The sequence below is a fragment of the Ambystoma mexicanum genome, chromosome 1q (genome assembly GCF_040938575.1).
Source record: "Ambystoma mexicanum isolate Mex_15411 chromosome 1q, UKY_AmexF1_1, whole genome shotgun sequence".
NCBI lineage: Eukaryota > Metazoa > Chordata > Amphibia > Caudata > Ambystomatidae > Ambystoma > Ambystoma mexicanum.
Window position 1 is genome coordinate 1,261,866,583 of NC_090922.1, and position 25,795 is coordinate 1,261,892,377.

Below are 25,795 nucleotides of genomic sequence, written 5' to 3' on the forward strand. Positions count from 1 at the left end.
TGAATATTATGCCCAAATTCACACGCAGTATCAGACAAACACGCCACAAATGCAGCAAGCGCAGCAGATTCCACAGCAAATACAGTCACCACACTCTTTTATGTTTGTCGTGTGTGGACAGCAAGCACCCATGAAGGCACAACATGTACAGGCACAGCAACCCCAGTACACACTGGTACAACAAGTGTCGGTGCCACAATGGAAGGCGTATATAGGAGTCCCACAAGCAACCACACCCAGAATCGGGAGTGTGACAGTAGTGGGCGGAAATCCTTTTACGGGCACAAGGATGTATTTATGTCCACAATAGGAAAGCCCACAGAGTGACTTGATGTGTTCAGTACTATCTGTGACACCAGACCCACAAGTGGAATCAAGGGTCAGGGTAACGATAGGCAGCAAGACATTTCTGTTCCTCATGGATACAGGAGCAACTCGTTCCTGTGTTTGAGAGGCAAAATATCCAATGTCTGGAATTGCCATGAATGTGCATGGATTCTCTGGGGCCACAAGTTTGGTTTGTTTTACTGCCAAATTACCACTTTCTATAGGTGAACATGATGTATCAATGCCACTACATCTCAGCAGATGCTAGTTAACATATTAGGGCATGACTTGATGACAAAATTGAACATGACGATATTCCGCGGGGGAGCAAGGGCGCGGGTGTTGCGGCCTGTTTTTTTGTCTCCAGCAGCCTAGGAGGGCCACCGTACCTCCCGAAGGGAGGCCACGCCCCCTCCCTACATAACCACCAGCATCTCCCTGCGGGGCTGGAAGTCCGCGGGGGAGCAAGGGCGCGGGTGTTGCAGCCGTTTTTTTGTCTCCAGCAGCCCAGAAGGGCCACCGTACCTTCAGAGGGGAGGCCACGCCCCCTCCCTACATAACCACCAGCATCCCTGCACAGGGCTGGAAGCCTGCGGGGTAGCAAGGGCGCGGGTGTTGCGGCACTTTTTTTGTCTCCAGAAGCCCAGGAGGGCGACCGTACCTTCAGAGGGGAGGCCACGCCCCCTCCCTACATAACCACCAGCATCTCCCCGCACGGCTGGAAGCCCGCGTGGGAGCAAGGGCGCGGGTGTTGCAGCTCATTTTTTTGTCTCCAGCAGTGCAGGAGGGCCACCGTACCTTCAGAGGGTAGGCCGCCCCCTCCCTACATAACCACCGGCATCTTCCCGCAGGGCTGGAAGCCCACAGGGGAGCAAGGGCACAGGTGTTGGGCGCCTGTAGGGTATTCGGCGCCTGGAGGGAGAGATGCGAAAGCCAGGCCAGCGCTAAAAGGAGTAAGGATTCTGCAAACCCTGTGTGTTGGCGGCCGCGTGGGGGCCTGCCCAGTTGGATGGACTGGACTAGACCGAACCGGTCTCTGAGGTGAGCCAGCTAGCCACTGTGGTGCACCTTTAGTGTGGGGGGCGCTGACTTTTTTACCATTGGCTACCAAGGTCGGGAACTGAACTCTGTGGGGCTGTGAGGGTTGTGGTGAGCCCGCTCTTCTTTTGGACCTGGGAACTCCTGGATGCTGGAAACTATTTTTGCAATCTTGAGGGGTCTCCTGACCCTGCACCTTCCCCCCACTACATGATGGTTGGCCCCCCCTTGCGGTGTAACCTTTGCTGCCTCTGTAGAAGGAGACAGTCTTCCCCTTTCTCACCCCACCACCTCTCAAAATCCTCCCTTTTGTCGTGCCTTCAAGGACCCCCGATCCCCCTGGAACACCGTAAACTCATTCAAGGAAGAAGATTGAGGAGAGGCCTGACGTGCACGGCTCCGGGGTCCTGCAGGGAAAGGGAAATGGAAATGGAGCATCTCTTGGGACCTCATGTGGGAATGGATTACCCATGGCACCCTCGGCTATGGCCAGCAATAAAGAGAGAGACAATGAGGGAGACTCCGGGAGCTCATTCCTGCACACTCCCACATGAACAGTTCGCTGGCAGGGCCTTACTATCCCCATTAGGTCATGTGGCATTGTGGCGCTTTCTCGCCCCGAAAAGTCTGGCTAGTCCCCTTTTTCCAGCCCCACCCTCCATAGCCTACACCGATCTGTCAGGTTACACTTGTCATTCCCTGCTCCCTGAACTGGCAGAGATTAAAAACCTTCTACTAGTCCTGCTCAAGGGGCTGCTGCGGGCCAAGGTTGAAGGAGGTATGGGGAGGGGAGGATTGGGGCCATCAGGGGCTGGGTCAGGGGGACTGATTTCAGACTGTGTTAAAGGAACACATCCCTCGCATCATGGACTGCCCACTGCCTCTGTGGTTAGTCCCAACCCAATTTTGGGGAGTCGTCCAGAGGTGGCCCATCCCCCATTATCATCTGTACGGAGGGAGTCCACCGGGACCCCAACCCCGAGGGTCGAGCTCTTACTAGTGCGGATGCCCGCTGGGAGAGCCCAGAGCAATTTGCGCTCAGCGGGGAGGAAGGATAGGGTTTCAGCCCATGGTCTGTGTAGGCCTCTGTCTGGGAATCATCTGCTCACGGGCTGCAGCATGGTGTTTATCCACGGTGCCCCTAAACTTTCCTGCGACTAAAGAGAACCAAGGGACTCCCTTCGGAACAAATGTCTTTACTGGCTGAGGGCGATGGGGGATTGTGGGTTTGTGACCAGGGGTTCTTTGTTGGAGTGCACCAGACTGTCGAATCATCCCGATAAAACGGATACTGTTAGATTAGTCTTTGGGGACCCCATCATGGCAAGGGCAGTTCTGGAAAAGTGTAATGGTCACGGGCGTTCAATGAAAAGCAGCATTATAGTTAGTTTTATTCCCACTCATGCCCTCCTCTGCTACACTGGGGATCCCCCTAGCAATAGTCCCCTCTCAGGGGCTAGTTTGACTGCCTTGGGCCCGAGGCGCCATGGAAATTGGCTGAGGCAAGGGGGTAGTGGGACCTGATTATGGGCTGAAAGACTCGTCAAGGGGCTCTCTACTGAGGGAGTGGCCTTCTCTACTGCTTTGTTGCCCTCTCTTTTGTACCGTGTTTTGTTATGTAACTTTGCATTTAAATTGTATTTTCATTTCTTAGAAATGTATTTGCAGGTTGTACTTTGATGGTCTTTTTTGGCCGAATAAAGTTGTTTGGATTGGATATTCTTTAACGACAAAAGGATAGTGTGTTCAACTCCATGGATACATTATCTGAATGTGAGAGAGTTTATAATGGCTTTTACAGGGCAAAAAGCATTATGAGGTATCCCCTTAGATGCAGAAATATTTTTGTATGGAGTAAATATTTTGTTGACATGGCTTCCTGGACTGACAGAAAATATTGAGAATACCTGATGAATTTTTGTTTAGAGCAGAAATACCTATGGATGATGAGGAGGGACAGATCGTTCCCATTGAGTTAGAGGCAGCAGCGGTAAATCAAGAAAGGGTGGTTGTTTATGGGACAGATAATGAGGGAAGAGCATGGAAAACAGTCATAGCCCTTAAGGAAATATACAGACTATTTATTTTCATTACTGATTAGATGAAAATTGAGAATAGAGAGATACCGCAGAGAAAGGCATAGTTAAAAAAAAATATGTAATTTTTCCAGGAAGATTTAGAAAAGGCATCAAGCATTTTATGAACCATTTGATGTGGGTCTATTGAGTGGAGTAGGAGCAGTTAAAATCAAGCTTAAACCGGGAGCAATTTTGCCACATGCAAAACAGTACCTCATGTCCAGAGAAGCAGAAGAAAGCATATTTGCGACCATTTCTGCTTTAATGAAGCAGGGAATATTGGCACCCTCAGAGTTCCCATGTAACACAGCTGTGTACTCAGTGAGGAAATCAATTGGGGGTGTGAGAAACCTGACAGTGGGCATCATTACAAGGTTGTAGGTAGCCTTGCCGGTAAAACCGGCAAGGCTACCTCCAAACTTGCACGAAAGTCCGGCACCCGCGAGTTGGCAATTACTGGGGTATTCCTGGCCATGCCAGACCTGGTAACTGCCCTTTCCTGGGTGCCGCAATTGGGTGATCCCCATTCCCATTTGAGCCCTGAAAAGTCTGGCTAGTCCCCTTTTTCCACAGGGCTCAATGGGAATGGGGATGCCTGTAGCACTGGCACGGTTCATAACGGTGCCTGTGCTACAGGCATGCTGTGCTTGCGGGTGCCTTTTATTCGGCCAGGTCAGACCTGGTGAAATGAAAGGCACCCACGAGCACAACTCTGAGTTTCCCGGTCCGGATCCAACGGTACCGACAACCTTACCGGTACCATTGTATCTGGACCGGCAAGCTCGTAAGGAGACCCAGTGTCTCACCGCTAGTCCCAGGGGATCTGTCATCCAGATGGCAAGGACATGGCCATCGCTTTTAGATCCAGTTCCTGCAGGTGGACCAGTGCGGAGTGATCACCTGGGTGAAGGGTCTTTGGGGAGAAAGAGAGTGGGACACCGGATGGCGAGACGTGGAATCCCCTTGCCTGTAATACCTTTACCCCATCCGGCCAGGTAGGATACTTAGGCACTCAACAACCCCCTTTCACAACACAAACACATTCTCACAGACAGCTTGCTATGAGAGAAAATGGACTAACACCATGCCGTATACCTGACATGTCCCAACACAATGGTCAGGCACACTTGCAGCTTTTTAACATGGCCCAGGTTTATAAAGATAGGGGGCTGCGAAAGAGGACAGAGAAGGCATTCTATGAGCGAGGAATAACACACGAGGAAATAGCAGTTCCAAGATGGCAGTTGAACACGAGGAGAAAGACGGTGATCGCAAGGAGGGAAGTTCCCTTGACCTTTTCGATGAGGAACAGTTACTTTCACGAAACCCTGAGAATAGAAAGCATAAGAGCAGGATACCAGGCTGTAGAATCTTGCATTGTGTGTCGGAGGTACCAGGGGCCCACCTGCGTTGATAATCACAGTGGGGAGAATCGCCTGCCGCTGTGGAACTCTCTGAGGATCTGGGGATCGGGGTGAACTGTGAATCACCTGAGAAATTGGATACATGAAAATCCTACAAGCATTCTGTTAAAGGGTATCTGAGCCCAGCTGAGGGGGATCCAAGGTGAATAGTGAATCAGAGAAATTGAGTGCGTGTGAAAGCCTGAGAGGAAAATAACATATTGTTTGTCGCATCAGGTCCTCTGAAAGAAGAGACTTTGAAAGGCAAATAGACTTGGGCATGGAAGGCGATGATGCTAATGTTTGAACTGCACCCTCGTGCCAGAGAAGCCAGAGACTGCTTAGTTTGAGTGTGCCGCTGTGTCCCGTGCTGAAAACGTGGGGAAGGGAGGCCACTGGCCTGAATATCCTGGCATATCATTTCTTGAACACTTCTTTATTTTATATAACATTGTTTCGCACACATTGTATTTAGAAGTAAGGATTGGCAATCTTTTTTTTAGTATGGCTCCTTTTGTTTCGACAAGACACCACTAGGACTCTGTTATTATTATTTGATGGTCGTAGCTTGCTCCCATCTTTAAATTTAGGATTAGATAGGCATTTTTTAAACCCTTTTTGAAGTTCAATAAACACCCTTTAACTGTGGTCACTTGTGTCTGTCTTACTATTGATACCATGCCTTCCTTACATGGGTCGTGGAGATTTAGTCAGGATCTCTGCCCGTTAAACAATATTGTTGAGGCAGAGTTTCCTTTGGTTACAAACCCTGCAACAATATGATCTAATATTCCAGCTAAAGCCAAATATTTTACAGTATGTAAGTGATTTCAATCCGGCACTTCACCTAAGTCAATGCCTAGCGTGGGATGCACAACTGAAACCCTTAATTATTTATTTTTGTCTATAAGTTCTTTTATTCTGAACGATGTACCACTTATATCAAGCCCCTCTCTTTAAATCCCCCCCCCCCGGTCAGACTGAACCAGGAAGCAGGCTGGTTTGCAAAGTTAAAAATATTTATTTATGTATTTTACAATATATATCACACTATTTTAATGGGTATACAATAATCACCAATGGGGTGATGTCACACTAAACAATGTGCCTCATTACGACCCAGGCGGTAAGTTACCGCCTGGGTCATACCCTTACCACCATGGTGTAAACCACGTTTACACCATGGTGGATGGCGGATTTACCGCCCCATTCCAAGGCGTGTGGGGCGGTAAATCCCCATTTCCCATTTTACCCTTCCCCATTCCCATTTTTGCCCCATAGGTCATAATGGGAGTTGGGAAGGCGCTAATTACGCCACTGTAAATTACGGTGGCGTAATTAGCACCATTTTCCCTTAGCGCCATGGATTTTAACGCCTGCAAAAAGCAGGCGTTAAACTCACCATGGTGCAAAGAGACCTCGGAATCAGGCGTTAAGGGTCGGCGCCGTTTGCGGTGCCGTTAACCCCTTAACGCCTGATTCGTAATGAGGCCCAATCTCTTTAATCACAAGGAGCAATGATGGGAAAAATAATGCAGCACAGAAATTATACTTTTGTGTGTTTTCAATCCAATGGCAATGTGATTACTCTTTCCCCCTGCACACCCCTCAACCTCCCCCAATATTCAATATAAAGAGATAGAAGGAGAGAAAATAGGTTTCAGGAATGCAGAATTCAAGCAAATATATCAATCCCAATATCCCCCCAAGCAAACACCAGAGAAAAACAGAATTGATTGGCAAACTTGTCAAAAATGGTTTTAAAGTTGGCTTTGAATGAATGGGGTAAAATACTGAAAATGGTTTAATTCACTGAACTTGTTGAGATTCCAATGGGAGCCGCTTTATCTGGTATCAGACAAACACTGGCAAGGATTTGAGAGTAATAAGCAAGTTGAAAACTTAATTTTGAGGTTGCTTGCAATGACAAGCTATTTCACACATTATAGATTTTAGCCAAACGAAAAATTTGCGGCAAACATTTCAGCGTGCGGTAAACACAATTGCGGGAATACTATGAGATGCAATTTGGGTTCATTGGAAAACTTAGGATGTTAGCTTCAAGTAGACACTTAAATTCTGTTTCTAGCATAAAGTATGAAGAGGTTATCGAAGTTTTCGTGGAGGTCATTTTTTTTTATAGAGGCAAAATTGTAAAACAAGGAGGCGCTTTTAAAAGTACAAACAAGGTTTCTTTACACTAGGGATAGACTATGAAGAAACAAACTTCACGACAGCACAACCACCAGACCAGGATGTCTCCGATCAGGTTTTTGCCCGCCGAGACGCTTGCCTTCTTCAGATGAAATATATCAGCGCAAAGATGATTTTAACAATATTATTACAGAAGGACTATAGGATAAGAGAGAGAGTTCAGGCAGGACAAAACGATTTCTAACAATACAGTTCTGGATATGAAATAGATTTGATTTGGATAGGGATGACTATGGACAGTACATAGGCTAGTGACAATCCTATACTATGAATACTCATACCAATGTGTTGAATGGAACCGTCTGGGATTCTGGTTCTGGTCAAGGATACTTTCTGGGACAGACTCCCGGCAGACCGGACTGGACCGGTCAGCGATCAGCAAGGCACTCTGGACACCGCACGGCAGGACTGGACAGCAAGGCGCTCTGTTATACACTGCATAGCACGACTGGACTGGGTCTGCAATTCTCTCTCTGGTCTGCACAGCACCGCACGGCACCAGACAGGGTTTAATCTGCCCTTCTGGTTATGAAGTTAATTTTTGGCAGGCAAGCAGTTACAGCACAGCCTGGCTGCTTCCTCTGGTTTCCCCTTTAAGTTGAGGGATGGATTCTGGAAGTTAGGCCCAGCTGAAAGTGGTTCAGCCATGCTCTGAGCCTTTCTGCTTGCAAAGTTTCAGGATTCTGGAACAAGGAGTATGAATGGATCTCCTTCAGAATGCTTCGCCAAATTCGGGATGATGGGTGGATCAGTGTCCTTCTAGGTCCTAAGCTGTCTCTATTTATGTGTCTCATAAAGGGGTGGGTAAGCTGAATTATCCTAAGCGCACCCCCTTAGGTAGTCTATTGGCTAAAGTCTGCTCTCTCCCTTGATTGGAGGAGAACACAGTGTGTCACCATGATGATGTAATTTATGAGGCAAAACATCCTCCCCTTTGTCTTTTGTACATAAAACCTATTTTTGATATAATCCATCTTTACATGTGTAAAATCTTTATACCAATAACATACATAGATCACATATTTTGTGGAGCACACCCTCTTCCAAGCCTCGTTGCTGTGAGATCTTGGTTCTTTCTAAATTTGACACATTTTCACACTTTTTGCCCGGGACACAATGTCTAATTTGTCCACAATTTTATACATATGTGCGCATTGTATATGGGCATAATTGTATGAAGTTTCATGCTTCTGATATGAATACAATTGCTACAAAACCAGAATTTTCACTGTGCCTTCCCAGAACATCGCACAGAGTTCTGGGTCCTTTTAAAATGTGCACAAAAAAATCACATTAACAAAGCTATTCATTTTATATTTCTTACAAATTTGAACAGTCCTTTATTAGTCTTTTTCAAAAATATGCTTTCTGTGCTGTGTGAATCCACATTTGGTCGTCGGTCCCTGCCTCCATCTCCATCTTGCAGCTCAAGAGCAATCCCCCCTTCTTCCTCTGCCAGAGGCCACTGTTGACACTTTACAATCTGCATATCCTTTCAGCCGAGGAAGGTCCATTGTCTCTCCCAGGAGCAGCCCCAGTGCCCCTCCCCTCTTAATCAACACCTGAATGTGAGTTCCTGGTCCAGAGAGCAGAAGGGCGGTGCCTTGCCCAGTGGGGGAGTTGCATTGTAGTTTTTGCTTGCATCAGGCTTACTTTAAAAGTCACTTTGTTAAATGTTTCTTTGTTGAAATAAACTTGCAATTTTAAAACAGGCAACTAGAACTCTAATTCCAGTCTCTAAACCATGGAGATTAAATAGTTGCAACCTATTTTACTTTTGGTTTATAGTGATAATATCGAATACAAAAATGTCGAAAGTCATAATTTCGAAAAAATAATGTAAAAAAAAAAAATCGAATTTCTTTTTCACTACGTTTTTTATTCGACCCCCCTTTTTTTTGTTGCCCTTTTTTTTACTCACGAAACCCAAAAAAAATATATAAATAAAAAAGAAAGAATTGATTTTTTTTTGGACATTATTTTTTCGAAATTATTGTCTTTCGACATTTTTTTCCTCGATATTATGACTGAACACCATTACTTTTGATAACAGGTCACTTAATTTCTAGACATTTGATTTCAATTGCACAAGTTTAAGCTTCTGATGCAACTAATGATAGCTGTCATACAGGCGGCCGCTGGTACTGCGCCCATATTTTGACAGATTTTCACAGTCAAGCACACTTTTTACTGTGGATATTTTGATGATAGATTCTGCTTTTCCTGAAATTGTGTGTTCATAATGATTACTTATACGAAGTGGCGGGTAACACCCAGCAAAGATATTGGAGGTTTTTGTGGTGTTTTGGACCAGTATTTTATGTTTTCCGCAACCAAGAAACAGGGATTTAAGGACAATTTCTCGGTTTGCTTCAATAAAGCACTGCCTTTCCTGCAGTGTAAATTTTTGCTTGGTGGGCAGCCCAGTAACATGTTCCAGCAGTGAGGTCTCCTTTCCACTACTGACAACAGGCAAAGTAGATTTGGCAGCCATCTATTCCAGTTTCAAATCGCAATTTGCATAGGTTTTGGTGTGCATAGGGCTTTTGCAGCCATTTTTGATGATTCCTTCACCATCAGCACACAGTGATGCCACAGGGCAGAGCAGAGTGGGTTAAAACATCCCACAAGTAATAGATTTAAAGAATGCCTTCTTTTCAATTCCCCTTCATGAAGACTCACAGGATGGACCCAGGTAACATACAACTCGAGAGCACAATAATATAGTATGTAGATGACATACTAGTCTGCAGAGAAACAAAGGAAAGATGGAGGGAACATTCAGTTGAACTCATGACAATACCAGCAGAAAAAGGATATACAGTGGACAAAGAAAAACTACAATATTGTTAAGATGAGTGTCATGGTCATGAAGTCAGGGGCACAGGCATGCAGGGCCACATGCACAGAAGACCTGGGTGGACATTGTTCTGGCACCTTTGACACCAGGCTCATGAACAAAAGTAAACAAGAACATCCATTTAACAGCAAAAAGATTTTATTATGGACATAACACTTCAGATGCATTAACCTTGAACATTCCATCCATTAAGCAGATCCAAGTGTATTCTTTGGTGTGGCTGCTAATGGATTGCCTTCGCACGTGCTCATTCTCTAGGAGTGGCAGGGTGTGGCTGGGAAGCCGGCCCTAATGGGCGTGCCCACGATCTTAGCTATATAAGCTGCCCCGATCCTCAAGACAGATGCTTCGCCCTATTCTGCACTTGCAAGCAGTGTAATGCTCACCGTCGCCTGAGGTCAGACTTACCTTTGAAGATCCTGCTTCCTGGACATCCTGCTTCATGACAGCATACTTACCAACTTAGGGAAGCCTTTCTTACCTATACATCTCTTTGACGAACCAAGTATTCATCTTTACACTTTCCGGAACGCCGATATCTTCATCTTGGTACCGCAGCACAACACGCTCCATCGTCGACAGCAGCACCTGCGAGGAAAAACAGAAGGCAAGGTTAGACATAAAAAAACAGTCAGTTTAAGGTTGCGCTTCGCCATCCTTCGCGCTTTCCTCAAACCATCACTTACATGCTGTCGAACATTGCCGCGTCTCACGTCTCGCGTCTCACAGCTGCATTGAGGCCGCATTTCCATCTAAGGAAAGAAAACAGAAGAGAGACATTATTGCGGGTATAAATAGGAGCAACATATAAAGATATTAAAAAAAACAAACAGCATCACAAGAGCTCAAAAAAGACTTACCAATCATAAGGAGAAGCATAGTCGCAGCTTGACTGGACTAATCCTTATCAGGGATCGGTGAAGGAACTAGACCCCATTCGACGTGCCCCTGCCAAAAGTAGCAGGACGGAGAGCTTATCTTCCATAATTCACAGGTGAGCTTTATGGGCCGGCGTATGCTCACAGAAACCGTACTTTGGGGTGAAGGCTTTGAGAGGTACAACAATCACAGATTGGCGCACTCACACACTCTTATCTCCACGCAGGAGCAGTATCACCACGTACCACCGCTCACAGCTTTTCTACTGATGGAGAGGTGATTCAAGTTCAGGGAGGGCTGCAACCGTGCCCCAATGCCTCCGCAGAGATCAGGTGAGCGTAACAGAACGCGAAGCCTCTAATACTCCCTGCCTGGGCGTTATGGAAACTTAAGAAACAGATCAGTAAGCCTTCTTACTAGGGGAATTACGGGCTGAAGTACATGCTTCAAGACAGGAAACCAATGCATTACAGAGGGATCTTATTATAACTCGAGAAAGATCTGACAAATTGGCAAGACAAATGCTACAAGCACAAGCAGGACAGCTTCCACTGCCTGGAGTGACCCATTCTTCTCATTCTTCCACACCACAACAATCAACACTGGTTCAGGTGGTTCTTCCACGAGCAGCACCTCTAGCCCCTCCCGAATGCTTCATCAGCGACCCAAACAAGTTCGCTGTATTTATGAACCAATGTCGCCTTCATTTCTTGTGCAGACCAGGAGCCTTTCCTAATGAGCAAGCCAAAGTGGCGTTTGTACTCTCGTATTTAGGAGGTAGTGCGGCGGACTGGTCTATATCTTTGATAAATCAAGATGACCCTTTACTCCAGAACTTCAAACATGAGATGGAGAAATTGTTTGCCCGTCATAATCAAGGACAAGCTCTGGAAAACGAGTTGTTGTCACTCAGACAAGGGAGTCAAGATCTATTAACCTATATTGCAACCTTCAATCGTCTCATAGCCCAGAACAACTGGCCAGAAGAGAAGAGGACTACACTCTTTTATTGAGGGTTACGTGGAGAATTTAAGGATGTGTTGGCGCAAGTGGTGAATCCCCCTGAGAGGTGTGCGGACTACATAGACCTGATGGTGCAACTCTATCATAGGTTGCAGAATCAGAAAATGGATCGAGCTAGATAAGAGGGATGGTCAGTTTATGTACAACCTTGTGAGAATCAGACTAAACCACATGAACAGTCTGAACCAATGCAAATTGGTGGATTACGAAGTCCCCTTACCAAAGCAGAAATGGAAAAAAGAAGACAATAGCTTTGCTTATATTGTGGACGAGCATGTCACTTCCTCCGTGAATGCCCGGTAAAACCAGCCAAGAAAACGGTTGGGGCAACAGACAAAACTGATGAAGAAGAACAGAACTCAGGAAACGCCAATGCCCGACAAGTGTAGGGGTCCGCTTGTCGAGCATGAAAAAGTAATCCGTACAGACCTCACATCTAATCCTTCCAGTGCTTTTGGTGAATCACAAGCAACCATCAAAAATACATGCCTTGGAGGCATATATTGATTGTGGAGCTGTGGGTAACTACATTGATCAAGATTTGCCTCTCCGAATAGGCCCTCCTCTCCGACAGAAGAAGAAATCGGAAAACGTCACTGCTGTGGATGGTTCTCAGCTATCATCTGGCCCAGTGACACAAAACACAGAGAAAGTCAAGCTTCTGTGTCAGAACGGGCATCAAAAGGTCATTTCTTTCGATCTCATTGGTGCTCCTCAGTTCCAGATGATATTGGGAATGCCCTGGCCGGTGACCCACAATCCTAGGATCGACTGGCGAAAACGAGTTCTGACATTTCTTCATGATTGTGCCAACACATGTTACAAAAAAGATGACACCAATCTGAAACCGAAGAAAGGAATCGTGTAGGGCCTCATCAGCTCCTTACCGCTTGAATGCCAAGATTACCAGGATGTCTTTAAAAAAGAGCACGCCAACGTTCTTCCCTCGCGGAGACCTTACAATTGTCAAATAGACCTTGTACCCGGAGCCCAGATCCCTTGCAGTCAAATTTACACTCTGACAGAACAAGAAAATCAGCATCTTAGAACCTACCTGGATCAGTACCTGGCGAACGCTTTCATTCGCCCGTCTAAGTCACGTGCCTCCTCGCCCATATTCTTCGTGTCTAAAAAGGAGGGGGACTTAAGAACTTGCATCGACTATAGAGCCATCAATCAGATCACAGTAAAAAATCGATATCCTTTCCCACTTATACCAGAGCACCTGGACCAACTGAAACACACTCAAATCTACACAAAACTGGATTTAAGAGGAGCATACCATCTTGCAAGAGTAAAGGAGGGAGGCAAGTGGAAAATGGCCTTCTGCATGAAGTACGGCCTCTTTGAATACCAGGTCATCCCCTTCGGGCTATGCAATTCCCCCGTGGCATTCCAATTCTTTATGAATAATGGTCTCTGTGAACTACTGGACGTTTGCGCTCTTGTTTACATTGACGACTTTCTTATCTACTCAAATTCCATGGAGGAACATGTAGGCCATGTCCGGGAAGTCTTAGAGAAGCTTCGACAACACCAATTGTATGCTAAATTGGAAAAATGTTTTTTCCATGTAACCGAGGTTGAGTTTCTCGGTTTCATACTCACACCACAAGGCGTACATATGGATACATGAATGGTGGATGCAATCCTCCAATGGGCCTCACCAACAACCACGAAAGGAGTGCAAAGTGTGCTTGGATTCGCCAACTTTTACTGTCGGTTTATACCTGGCTTTTCACAAATTGTACATCCAATTACCTCCTTGTTAAAGAAAAATCAAAAGTTCCATTGGTCGACAGAAGCTGAAGAAGCCTTCCAGAAGTTGAAAGTAGCATTCACTTCAACACCATTCCTTCGACACCCACAACCAGACCTACCTTACATAGTTGAGACAGATGCTTCAAAAATAGCCATGGGAGCAGTATTGTCACAACGAGACCCTGAAACAGGAAAACTACACCCCGTCACATTCTGGTCCCTCATATTTTCAGCCCCAGAGTTGAACTACACTATCACAGATAAGGAATTACTGACGATTAAAGCAGCATTCAAGGCCTGCAGACAATACCTTCTTGGGGAGAGACATACGGTCACTGTCATCATGGACCACTGTAACTTGCAATACTTGAAAACTGCCAAAGCACAATCCTTGCGTTAACTTCGTTGGGCTCTCTTTTTCACGGAATACGATTTTATCATCACTTATAGACCTGGAGTACGCAATGGGAAAGCAGACGCTCTATCACGCATGAGTGAAGAAAAAGAGGCTTTTAGAGCATCCATCCCTGTGGCCATAATTCCTTAGGAAAGGATTCAAACCAGAATAGCTGCCACCACGTCTGTGGATGACCAAAGAACCAGTTTGCAATCCCTGATGGATCAATCAACACAATAGGAATGGCTGTTAAATGGTGACCAATACTCCATCGAAGACAATCTACCGTATTTCCATGGACTATTATATGTCCAAGACCAAGAACTGCAAAAGCAAATCATCACAAATTACCATGATTCCTTAGTGGAAGGACCCACAGGAATAGCCAAAACTCAGGCTAAGGTAAAACAAAACTACTGGTGGCCAACCTGGCAAAAAGACATTGCTCAATTTATTGAAACCTGCGGTGTCTGTGCACAACACAAGTCTCAGAAACAGAACCCTGCTGGCTTACTACATCCCCTAATAGTACAGCCAGCAATTTGGCATACCCTGTCGATGGACTTCAAACAGATCTTCCACCCTGCAATTGATGCAACACCATATTAGTCGTGGATTTATTCTCCAAAATGGCCAATTTCATCCCTCTGAAGGGACTCTCAACTGCATCAACTCTCGCTTCTGTGTTCCTAGAGCAAATTGTTCGATTGCATGGATTTCCATCAATATTAAAATCTGATCGCGGAACGAAATTTGTTTCTGCCTTTTGGAGAAAGTGTTGTACGATTGCCAAAATCGATCTCCAGTTGTCAGCAAGCCATCACCCTCAAACTGATGGGAAAACTGAGCAAACCAACCAAACTTTAGAGCAATATCTCAGGTGTATGTTGCAACAGTCCGAGGATTCTTGGAAAAATATACTCTGGATAGCTGAGTATGCATACAACAAATCAGTTCAAACAAGCACAGGGCAAACTCCATTCTACACTGTACACGGAAGACATCCGAGGACATCAGTATTTGATACACCCGATACCCTGGAAATGTCAGCCATAAATAACCTGCATAAAACCATCACTCAGGTTCTTAAGGAGGCGACAGAGCATCTGATCAAGGCTAAGGAAAGACAAAAACTGTTTGCTGATCGACATCGGAATGAAGCTCCCGCCTACCAGATTCGAGAAAAGGTGTGGTTAGCATCCAAATATATTCCCCTGAAGGGGCCAAGAGCTTTCCGCCCAAGATACCTGGACCACTATACTATAAAGTCCATAATCAATCCTGTCGCCATGAAATTGGAGTTACCATCTCACATGAAAATTCACCCTGTATTTCATGTCTCTCTCCTCAAACCAATGAAGTCCAATACACAGCTTAGTTCTCCGCCAGAGCCCGAAGTAATGGATGGAGAACCAGAATATGAAGTCAAATCCTTCCTGGACTCCAAGGTGGTTCATTCAAAATTGTATTACCTAATTGACTGGAAAGGTTACGGACCTCAAGACCGAACTTGGGAACCCAGTGAACACGTCCATGCTCCGCGTTTAATCAGACAGTTCCATCGCAATAATCCCACCAAACCAGGACCGGGGGGAGAACCACCTTTGAGAGGGGCCTTGAGGGGGAGTGTTGTCATGGTCATGAAGTCAGGGGCACAGGCATGCCGGGTTGCATGCAAAGGAGACCTGGGTGGACACTGTCCTGGCGCCTTTGGCACCAGGCTCATGAACAAAAGTAAACAAGAGCACCCATTTAACACCAAAAAGCTTTTATTATGGACATAGCATTTCAGATGCATTAACCTTGAACATTCCATCTATTAAGCAGGATGCATTAACCTTGAACATTCCATCCATTAAGCAGCCCCAAGTGTATTCTTGGGTGTGGCTGCTAATGGATTGCCTTCGCACATGCTCACTCTCTAGGATTGGCAGGGTGTTCCTGGTAAGTTGGCCCTAATGGGCGTGCCCACGATTTCAGCTAAATAAGCTGCCCCAATCCCCAAGACAGACGCTTCACATTATTCTGCACTTTCAAGCAGCGTAAAGCTCACCGTCGCCTGAGGTCAGACTTACCTTTGAAGATCCTGCTTTCTGGACATCCTGCTTCCTGCCAGCATACTTACCAACTGGGGGAAGCTGTTCTTACCTGTATACCTCTTCGGCGAACCAAGTATTCATCTTTACATTTTCCGGAACACCGAAATCCTCATCTTGGCACCACAGCACGATCCGCTCCATCGTCGACAGCAGCGCCTGCAAGGAAAAACAGAAGACAAGGTTAGACATCGAAAAAACAGTCGCGCTTTCCTTAATTCATCACTTACCTGCTGTCGAACATTGTGGTAGCATCCATCTTCCATCCGGCCGCGTCTCGCGTCTCACAGCTGAATTGGGACCGCATTTCCATCTAAAGGAAGAAAACAGAAGAGAGACATTATTGCGGGCATAAATAGGAGCAACATATAAAGACATTAAACAGAACAAACAGCATCACAAGTGCTCAAGAAAGACTTACCAATCATAAGGAGAAGCATAGTCGCAGCTTGACTGAACTAATCCTTATCAGGGATCAGTGAAGGAACTAGATCCCGTTTGACGCGCCCATGCCAGAAGTAGCAGGATGGAGAGCTTATCTTCCATAATTCACAGGTGAGCTTTATGGGCCGGCGTATGCTCACAAAAACCGTACTTTGGGGTAAAGGGGTCGAGAGGTACAACAATCACAGATTGGTGCACTCACACACTCGTATCTCCATGCAGGAGCAGTATCACCACATACCACTGCTCACAGCTTTTCTAATGAGGGAGAGGCCTGAAGGGGGTGATTCAAGTTCAGGGAGGGCTGCAACCATGCCCCAACGCCTCCGCAGAGACCAGGTGAGCGTAACAATGAGGTCCTGTACATAGGACAGCTCATCTCTCATGAGGGCAGAAAAGCGACACCTGAAAGAGCAGAAACAATCATGAAAACTCCAAAACATGAGACAGTAAGAAAAATGCAAAGGCCTATGTAATTATTGTAAGGCCTGGGTTGTTGATTACAGTACATATATTCGCCCACTTTTGAAGGGACTCAAGGAAGCACAGATAGGCAAAAGTAAGATAACATGGACAGATGACATGATCAAAGGATTAGAAGAATTGAAAAGGGCGATTTGCACAGCTCCTGTGTTAGTGATACCCGACTATAATGAAGGCTGTTACTTAATCTTTCATTCAAATGGAGAAGTGGTGACAGCAGTCCTCACACAGAACATGACATTAGGACATGGACATAAACAATGAGCTTATTATAGTGGGATTCTAGACTCAGTAATGAAAGGATATTATCCTTGAGAATAAGCACTAACTGCTACTGCTTTCGCGATTGAAAGAGCTACCAGTATTACAATCGGATGCTCAATAACCTTTGTCGAGCATTCACTATTTGCCATATTTGAAAAACTTAAAAGTACATTGACTATGCAATGAGCATCTGGATACAAAGTGATCATTTCAAATCCAGCAATTCAAATTGTTAGATGTAGAATAGTGAATCCAGTGAAATATATAACAGAATGAGTAGGGAAGGGGGACTATGTACATGACTGCACAACGTATACTGAATTCTATGATGATATTCCCCAAGTTCGAGAAAATGCCCTCAGCATTTATTGACGGGTCTGCAAAAATTGACCCAACGACTGGTAATAGGCATACTGGCACGGCAGTAGTGAAGTTAAAACGAATGGTGAATTCAAAGTAGTGACAAGTGTGTGATTGCCTTCACATTGTTCAGCGCAGGCTGCATAGTCAGTTCCGCTCGTTGCCAGTGCTTCAGACATTTGAAGATGAGGAAGTGACCTGTACTCTGAGTCCCCCTACATGACGACAACCAGACACAGAGGTCTGTCATGTTGGAAAAATAGGGGTTTCCTTCATGCAGACAGAACTCCAGTGCAACATGTGTCCCTATTGGGCAAGCTCATTAAAGTACTAAAGCTCCCATTGGCAATCACTGTGGTGAAATGTGCAGCCCATACTAAAGGGGCAGACCTGATTTCTCGCGGTAACAAAGCTGCAGATGTAGAGGCCAAAAGAGCAGCATATTTTTCAAATATTTCTGATTTTGAATTAGAGGATGTTAAGCAGGGGTCAGACCACAGCATGCTAATGCAGTAAGGTTTAAATATGTTATCCATTGTACAGTTAATTGAGCTGCAAGGTTGACCTTCACAGGAAGAGCAGGATCTATGGATGAGGCAGGGGTGTTCTTTATCCTCCACTGAGGCTACTTGGAGAAAGGACAGCACTGTAAAGCCAGTTATGTCTTTAGCCTCATTAAAGGTGGCACTGGAGCAGCTTCACTACCCACGCACACCACCAGAGAGAGACCTGCTGCAATGATCGCAGAAGATTGGTTCACACCAAATCATTTAGAACATGTTCCACAGTTTATCGTAAATTGCATTGTGTGCCAAAAATGTACAGCAGGACACACCTTGTGAACAGTGCGAGTAGCAATCCCTAGACCCAATGGTCCATTTCAACATCTCCATATAGATTATGTAGATATGTTACAAGTATGCAATGGTTAAAGTTACATGCTAATCGTACTCTGTCCCTTTTCCAGATGCATCGAGGAAGGTCCATGCAAGTACCCTGATGCCACATGCGCTGCCAAGTTTCTAGTGCATAGGGTTTTTCTGAGATGGAGTGTGTTTGAGGTCCTGCGGTCTGACAACTGGCCACATTTTGGAAATGAATTGTTTCAGCAAATACTTCTTCTATTAGGAATAAAACACACATTTTCCTCTGCCTATCACCCACAGGCGAATGGTATCTGTGAGAGGCTAAATGGACTTCTCAAAGAGAGGATAGCAAAAATCAAAATTACAGTGAAAAAGTGATGTCTACATTGTTTACCCCTTGCTTTGTTTGCCCTGAGAAATCAGCCTGGCTCAGATCACCACCTCATGAGTTGGTGAGTAGATGCCGCATGAGGGTACAACTTGCTCCTCCCACTCAAATAGAAACTGATGCCCATAGTGTAGCAAAAACGTTAGGGGATGAGATGCATGATTATTTAACAAATATGACCACTAGTGTTCTTTTATTTCTCAACAGATTAAGAATCGGAGGCAATGGTCTTAGAAGATTGAGGAAGACAGCCAACCAAGATTCTACTGACTTGCTCTGCTAAAACAGCGTAGTTTGTCCCCAGTGGACCAAATACTAGTAAAAGGTGTCATACATACTTGGAACAAGCCCTGTTTTGAGGGACCATATCTAGTAGAGGAGGTCACTCCTACTCCTGTGAAACTTCAAGGGAGAAGAGCCTGGCTGCACCTGAATGACGTAAAGCTCTACAATGGAGAGACCCAGACCCCTCCGGCAACCACTGACTGTGAAGCAAGAGAAGAGGTTCTGCGCCTGCAGACCAGTTCGGCTACCAAGGACAAGGACAAAGAACCACTGGTTTACAAGCATTGTGGAACAAAGTGACGTTTCCTAAGTTTAAAAGGAAATTAATGAACTGGCTGCAGTTCCATAACTTTTTCCAGTTGAACTAAAAACAGACAATGGGCCTCATTACGAGTGTGCTGGTCCAGTAACAACGGTGCTGGTAAGCCTACCGGCACTGATGTTACCGGACCGGCACACTCCAAGTCTATGGATGGCTGTCGTCGTGCCCGCCAGCCCTGACCAAGCGGGTGTGACGGCAGCCACACGCAGACTTTCCAGGAAGGACCAGCACCGTTATTAAGGGTGTCGGTGCTTCCCTCATCCCTATTCCCATTGAGTCCTATGGGACTCAAATGGGAATGGGGATTTTCATTTTTCGGCTACCTGACTTCCAGGAACATCGGGGTCGTAATACCCTGGTATTTCCAGTGAGCTAGGCGTTGGAAAAATGTACGAGTCTGGCGGCATTGGAAGGAAGACACGAAAAGTGCACAGCACACTTTATGCTGCCTAAAACGTTGCACACATTTCTGCATGCTGTTTTTGTATACATACTCGAAAATATCCAGCTTGAGTGTGACAAAACGTGCATGTTGTTGCATTTTTGGGAAATCTTAAAAATAGTCCCATTATTCACAGAGTTATTATTGCTATTATAATTCAGTTCCTGTTATAACAAAGTGCAAATATTGAAAACAGATTGAAGGTGAATAGTTGAATTAAAAATTGAAACTTTCCATTATGTAAAACACACACTGCTAACAAGGATACCGGCTACTCCAAAAGAGATATTGTGGCATATAAATACCATGGCAATACAGGTAACTACATTTTGGCTTATGTCCTGTCTTTATTTTCTTATGCTCTTCACATTTTGGGATATATTGTGCCTCATTATAAGTTTGCCGGTCCGGTAACAACGGTACCAGTAAACCTGCCAGTACTGTTGTTACCGGACCGGCAAACTACGAGTTCTGCTCGCGGGTGCCCTCCCGCCCACCAGGTCTGTCCTGGCAGGCGTACCGGCACCGGCGAACAGAGCATCCCAGAAGTACCAGGGCCATTCTGAATGATGCCGGTGCATCCGGCCTCCCCATTCCCATTGAGCCCTATGGGGCTTGAATGGGAATGGGGAGCATTTTTTTCCGGTGCCCAGGAATGGGCAATTATTGGGTCCGCCGAGGGCCGTAATGACCGGGTAATTGGCCATTCCTCAGGGCCGGAAAAAAAATGATACCAGCGGCAGCTCTGCCTGTTATACCAGCACGGCTACCGCCGGTATTATAATGATGCCCATTGTTTTATCATTCATTTCAGGTATCTGGCATTGAGACATCTATTCTTCCCCCGAAAGAAAGTACGAGTGATATTTTTCCTGATATTTCCAAAAAAATTGTCCAACTTAAAAGGGATGCTGGGGAAGATAATAAAGTTATACATTAATATCTTGACAATTTGTCCCATTTAAAGAATAACATGTGGTATCAAAACATGAAGAAAGTGGGGAGAAAAACATCAGATGAAAGCTGTTGCGTATGTTCCCTTATTCCTTGTGCTATGGGAACATCTAAAATATTCATAGCAATAGAAGTACCAGTAAAAAGGAACACTGACTGACGCACCTTGCACTTTGCCTGATGTAAGGAAGGCATGGTATCAAACACAAACAGTGAGACACACACAAGTGATCCCAGTTCAAATGTGTTTATTGAACTTCAATTGGGTTTGTAAAATGCCTATATAATTCTAAATCTAAAGATGGGAGCAAGCTATGACCATCAAATAATAATAACGCAGTCCTAAAGGTATCTTGTCAAAATAAAGGGGCCTATACTAATAAACCTATAGCCAATCCTTAGTTCTAAATACAAATAGTGTGGGAAACAATGTTATTGAAAAGAAAAGTGTTCAAGAAAATATATGTCAGGATATTCAAGCTGTTGGCTTTCCTTCCCCACATTTTCAGCACGGGACAAGGCGGCACACTCAAGCTTAGCACAGTCTCTGGCTTCTCCAGCACGAGGATGCAGTTCAAATCTCAGTATCAGGACCTTCTGTACGAAACGCTCTTTGCCATTAAAGGTCTCATACTTCAGAGGGCCTGATACGACAAACAAACATTCAAAAGTTCCTTTCTGCTCAGGATTCTCATGTATAACTTCTTCGGTGATTTTCGATTCACTCCGGGTGCCCCTCTGCTGGGCTCAGACCCACTTTAACACAAAACCTTGTTGGGTGATTCAATGTTCACCACAGATCCCCCTCTGCTGTGCTCAGACCCACTTTAAATCTTCAACTGGTCTCCCTCTGCCAGATTCAGACCAGATTTGTGTATTTTTCCAAACGTTCTCTATTTCATCAAAATCAAAGACATTCAACTGTGCAGGGGATTTTCCTTGACCCGTCGCAAGACCACTTCGATTCACATTTATTCGTTCACCTTAAAATGATCTCTGTCCGCCGGGCTCAGATCAAATGTATCTACTTTCATTACTCCTCAGCTAGATACCTTACAGAGACCTTAGTTTCAACACCCACACAATGCTGTGTCAGAGGTATTGTAGCTTGATTTAAAGTTAAATCACACATCAACAGTATGACTTCACTTGAGTCTCTTATCACTCGCGTTTTAACAATGTTCGTTCCAGCACTCGCCATACAATGTTGCTGCTTGCAACCTTGGCTTCAACACAGACCGGTCTTGTATCGGTCTGCCCAACTCACCAGCTTTGTTGTTTTCACTGAAGAGGCTTTGTTCTTGGAGCCAAGGACAGTACCACGGTGGCTGGTGATTCTCCCTACCTTGATTATTCATGCGGGAGGGCACAAGGTATCTCTAACAGGGGGCGTGGCTAGGACAGCCATGTAAAGGGACGTGCTCTGGAGGAGCTCCCTCGATCCTGTATTGATCCTGGGGAAAAAGTGCGCGCACGGATGCCTGCCAGCACTGTGAATTAACATCCGTGACTAAGAAGGTGGGGGCCGCACTCGCTGAACTTTTGGTGCATGTGGGATGCACGGACACAAAGTTATACCCATTTGTATAACTGCGGGCCCCGACTCGAAAAATGGAAACAAAATGGCCGCGGGAACAAAGGGATCATCGACGGTCATGGGCACGCCGCAGCATAACTGACGGAAGGATCAGACGGTACCTGCAATGGATTTCAGGATCCTGCTTTAAGCAACAGACCCGAAGGGGCCGTGGTGTGGAGAAGCGGAGGAAAGAAGGTGGACTGCCCGGGCCGTGCTTATGCTTTGCGAGCCGAGGGACAAGATCGAGACAGTAAGACGTCCGAAGAAGCGTGCGCCCGGAGCTCGAATACGCATAGATGGTAACTGACGAGACCTGCCAAGCGAACTTGCGGCTGACGCTGGGCCCGCAGTGAAGTCAGACCGAACTTGGGAGGTGCCCATGGAGGATACGTTGTAGCGGCGCACCCGGAAGAAGAACTAGCAAATGTTGCACCCGGTGCACAGTGCTTGCTAACAGGCAGGCAACAGTGTAACAGAGGGCCCTGGAGCTAATTCAAAGGAGTGAGAGGCAGCAGCAGTACTTCAGGACGTTGCAGATTGGACTCTGGACACACGGAAAGATAGGAGAGATCCACAAGGGACAGCCGGCTGATCAAAGCAACTATTCCACGCATTAAAAGACTGCACGCTGGGCGGCCTGTACAAGAGAGGCCGCTGGAGTTGCAATGTGTGCTGGTACACAGGGGACCAGGCATGCCCCAGGAGGCCGCCTCCTAGAAGCACTGGAGGTTGAGGTAGAAAACGATACTGAGGGGCCAAATAGTGACAGACCACACCGAGGAGAGTGACCCAGGCCTGAAGCTGGTGGGACTTCACCACTACTATTGAAACAGGCCAGTAAAAGAGGCCACTTTGGGACATTCGCAGGTTCCCAGACATAACATAAGGCGGCCCCCCTGCATCCGAGAACGGGGGCAAAGCATTTTGGTCCGCACTGAGGGCTAGATGTCCTCGGGATCGACAAAGCGCTGAAAGAGGAGTGCAATGGGTCAGTGTGCGCACATGAACACTGGCCACTGAAGAAGTAAGGCAGAGACCGGAGTCACGACACCGAGAGTGCGGAAGTACGTGGGAAGACACAGCCCACTCTAAGGGTGAGGCGAGCAACCAAGACCCACATGGGCATAGTCGCTACGGCCCTATACTGCCAAGAGTGGCCTGGTGCCATGCAGACCTTTGTGCGCGGGGAGGTGCAGCTGGTTTACGCCCGGACAACACGGCAGGATGTCTACTAAAGTTGTTAGATCCTGGACCGAACAGCCCACGATGGAGGCCTACACCAAGACGCCCCCAGGTGCAGAGGGAGGCAAAAGCAAGGAGACCCCCACGACAGAGGCGGAGGCACCGGGCACGATCCAGGAGGTGCGAGCAGCAATTGCAGACTTGAAAGTGGCCTGGGAGACTAAACTGGGCCTGGCAATGAACGAACTGAAAGTGGGCCTGGACCTCAAGATTGGAGCGGTCCAAGAGGAAGTGAACCTGCTGAGACAGGATGTGCGGACGGTTGCGGTGCGCACCGGGAACTTGGAGAAGGAGATGGCCCTGAATACTGCGGCGTGCCCCGCACATGGATCGGAGCTACATGCCCTTGTGCAGCGGGTGGGCAACCTGGAGGACAAAGCGGAGGAGGTGGAAGGGCGTGCCAGATGAAATAACATACAAATTATTGGCTTGCCGGAAGGAATGGAGGGGCCCAACCCAACAGAATATGTGGAAACCATGCTCCTGCAGGAGATAACTGGCGGGGCGCTGACCCAGGGGTTCGCGGTTGAAAGGGCGCTCAGGGCCTTGACAAGGAGACCGCCCCCAGGAACCCCCCCCCCGTGACCGCTGATCGCAAAAATTCGGAATTATTGAGATCGGGAGAAGATACTCAAATTTTTCCGGAAGGGAGGAACGATCGAAAGGGGGTCGGCAAAAATCATGGCATATCCGGACTACACGCTGCATGTACAGCATAGCAGGATGAACTTTGGATCGGTGAAAAGAAGATTAAAAGAAGCAGGCCATCGTTATATGTTGCTTTATCCAGCCAAGTTGAAAGTGTTCTACAAGAACAAATCCCTGTTCTTTGAGACATCGAAGGATGCAATGGAATGGCTGGATATGCAAGGCCGCCCTCAGGAACCGGATATCCAGATGGGAGCTGCAAAAGATAAGTAGCACGCAGCTATGTCCTCCATGGGGACATGGCTAAGACATTGGGACTTGAATATAGAGTTAAATTAAGCTTGTGGGGAGTGCGCTGCAATATAGGCTGGCGGGATCCGCTGGGCGCAACAACCCTAAATAGATAAGTGGGAGCACCTAGGAGGCATCCCTTGAACCCACTAGTAGTACACCTAGTTAGGTCACTGTTAGATCGGTGACGCCCTGCGGGGTCCTAATTCTCGGACGCTAGATAGGACCAGACACGGGTGGGCCTGAGATCCAGATACCTTGTTGGGGTAGGGTAGGGTGGGGGGAGGGGTTGGGTTGTGTGCAGTGGGGTGGAGTTGGAGTGCAGGGGGGGATTCTTAAGACTGGGAAGGGTAAGAGTCAGTAAACGGGCCATCACGGGGAGCATCGGAGGGAGGAGTGGATTGGGAGCACACCGAGTAGATGGCATCGGGTAATCTTAGAGTGGTGACCTAGAATGTACGGGGCCTAAACAGTTATTTAAAACGCAACAAAGTGATGCTGTATCTAAAAAGGATGCGTATTGATATAGCCTTGCTACAAGAGACTCACCTCACGAAGGAGAAGCTGGAGGTGGTCAGGAGAAAATGGAGGGGTAGTGTCATGGGGGCCACGTATTCGACATATGCAAGAGGGGTGGTCACATGGGTGGCACCGCACGTGCCGTTTCAGGTGCTTAGTTCGACAATAGACCCAGAGGGCAGAATGGTGGTGGTGACGGGACTCCTGGAGAACAGAGAGGTGCACATTATCAGTTTGTACGCCCCTAACCATGATACGGCGGCTTATTTTAGGTACCTATACAGTAAGATTAGCCCCCTGGTGGGTGGCGCGATAGTGTGGGGAGGGGACTTTAATTGTACCCTGAATCCTAGAATAGATAGGTCAGATGACAAATCAGGGAAGCTAGCGCCAGCGGCTAAAGCGCTGGGGACAATGTTGGAAGACCTAGGCCTAGTGGATGTGTGGAGGAAGCTGCATCCAATGAATAGACAATACTCGCACTACACAGCACCACATGACTTGCACACAAGGCTAGACTATGGGCCTCATTACACGGTAGGCGTTAAGGGAATACCGTTACCGGTAACGGAATACCGGTAACTGTATTTTCCCAAGCCGATCACGACCCGGACCCACTGCTATTAGCGGAC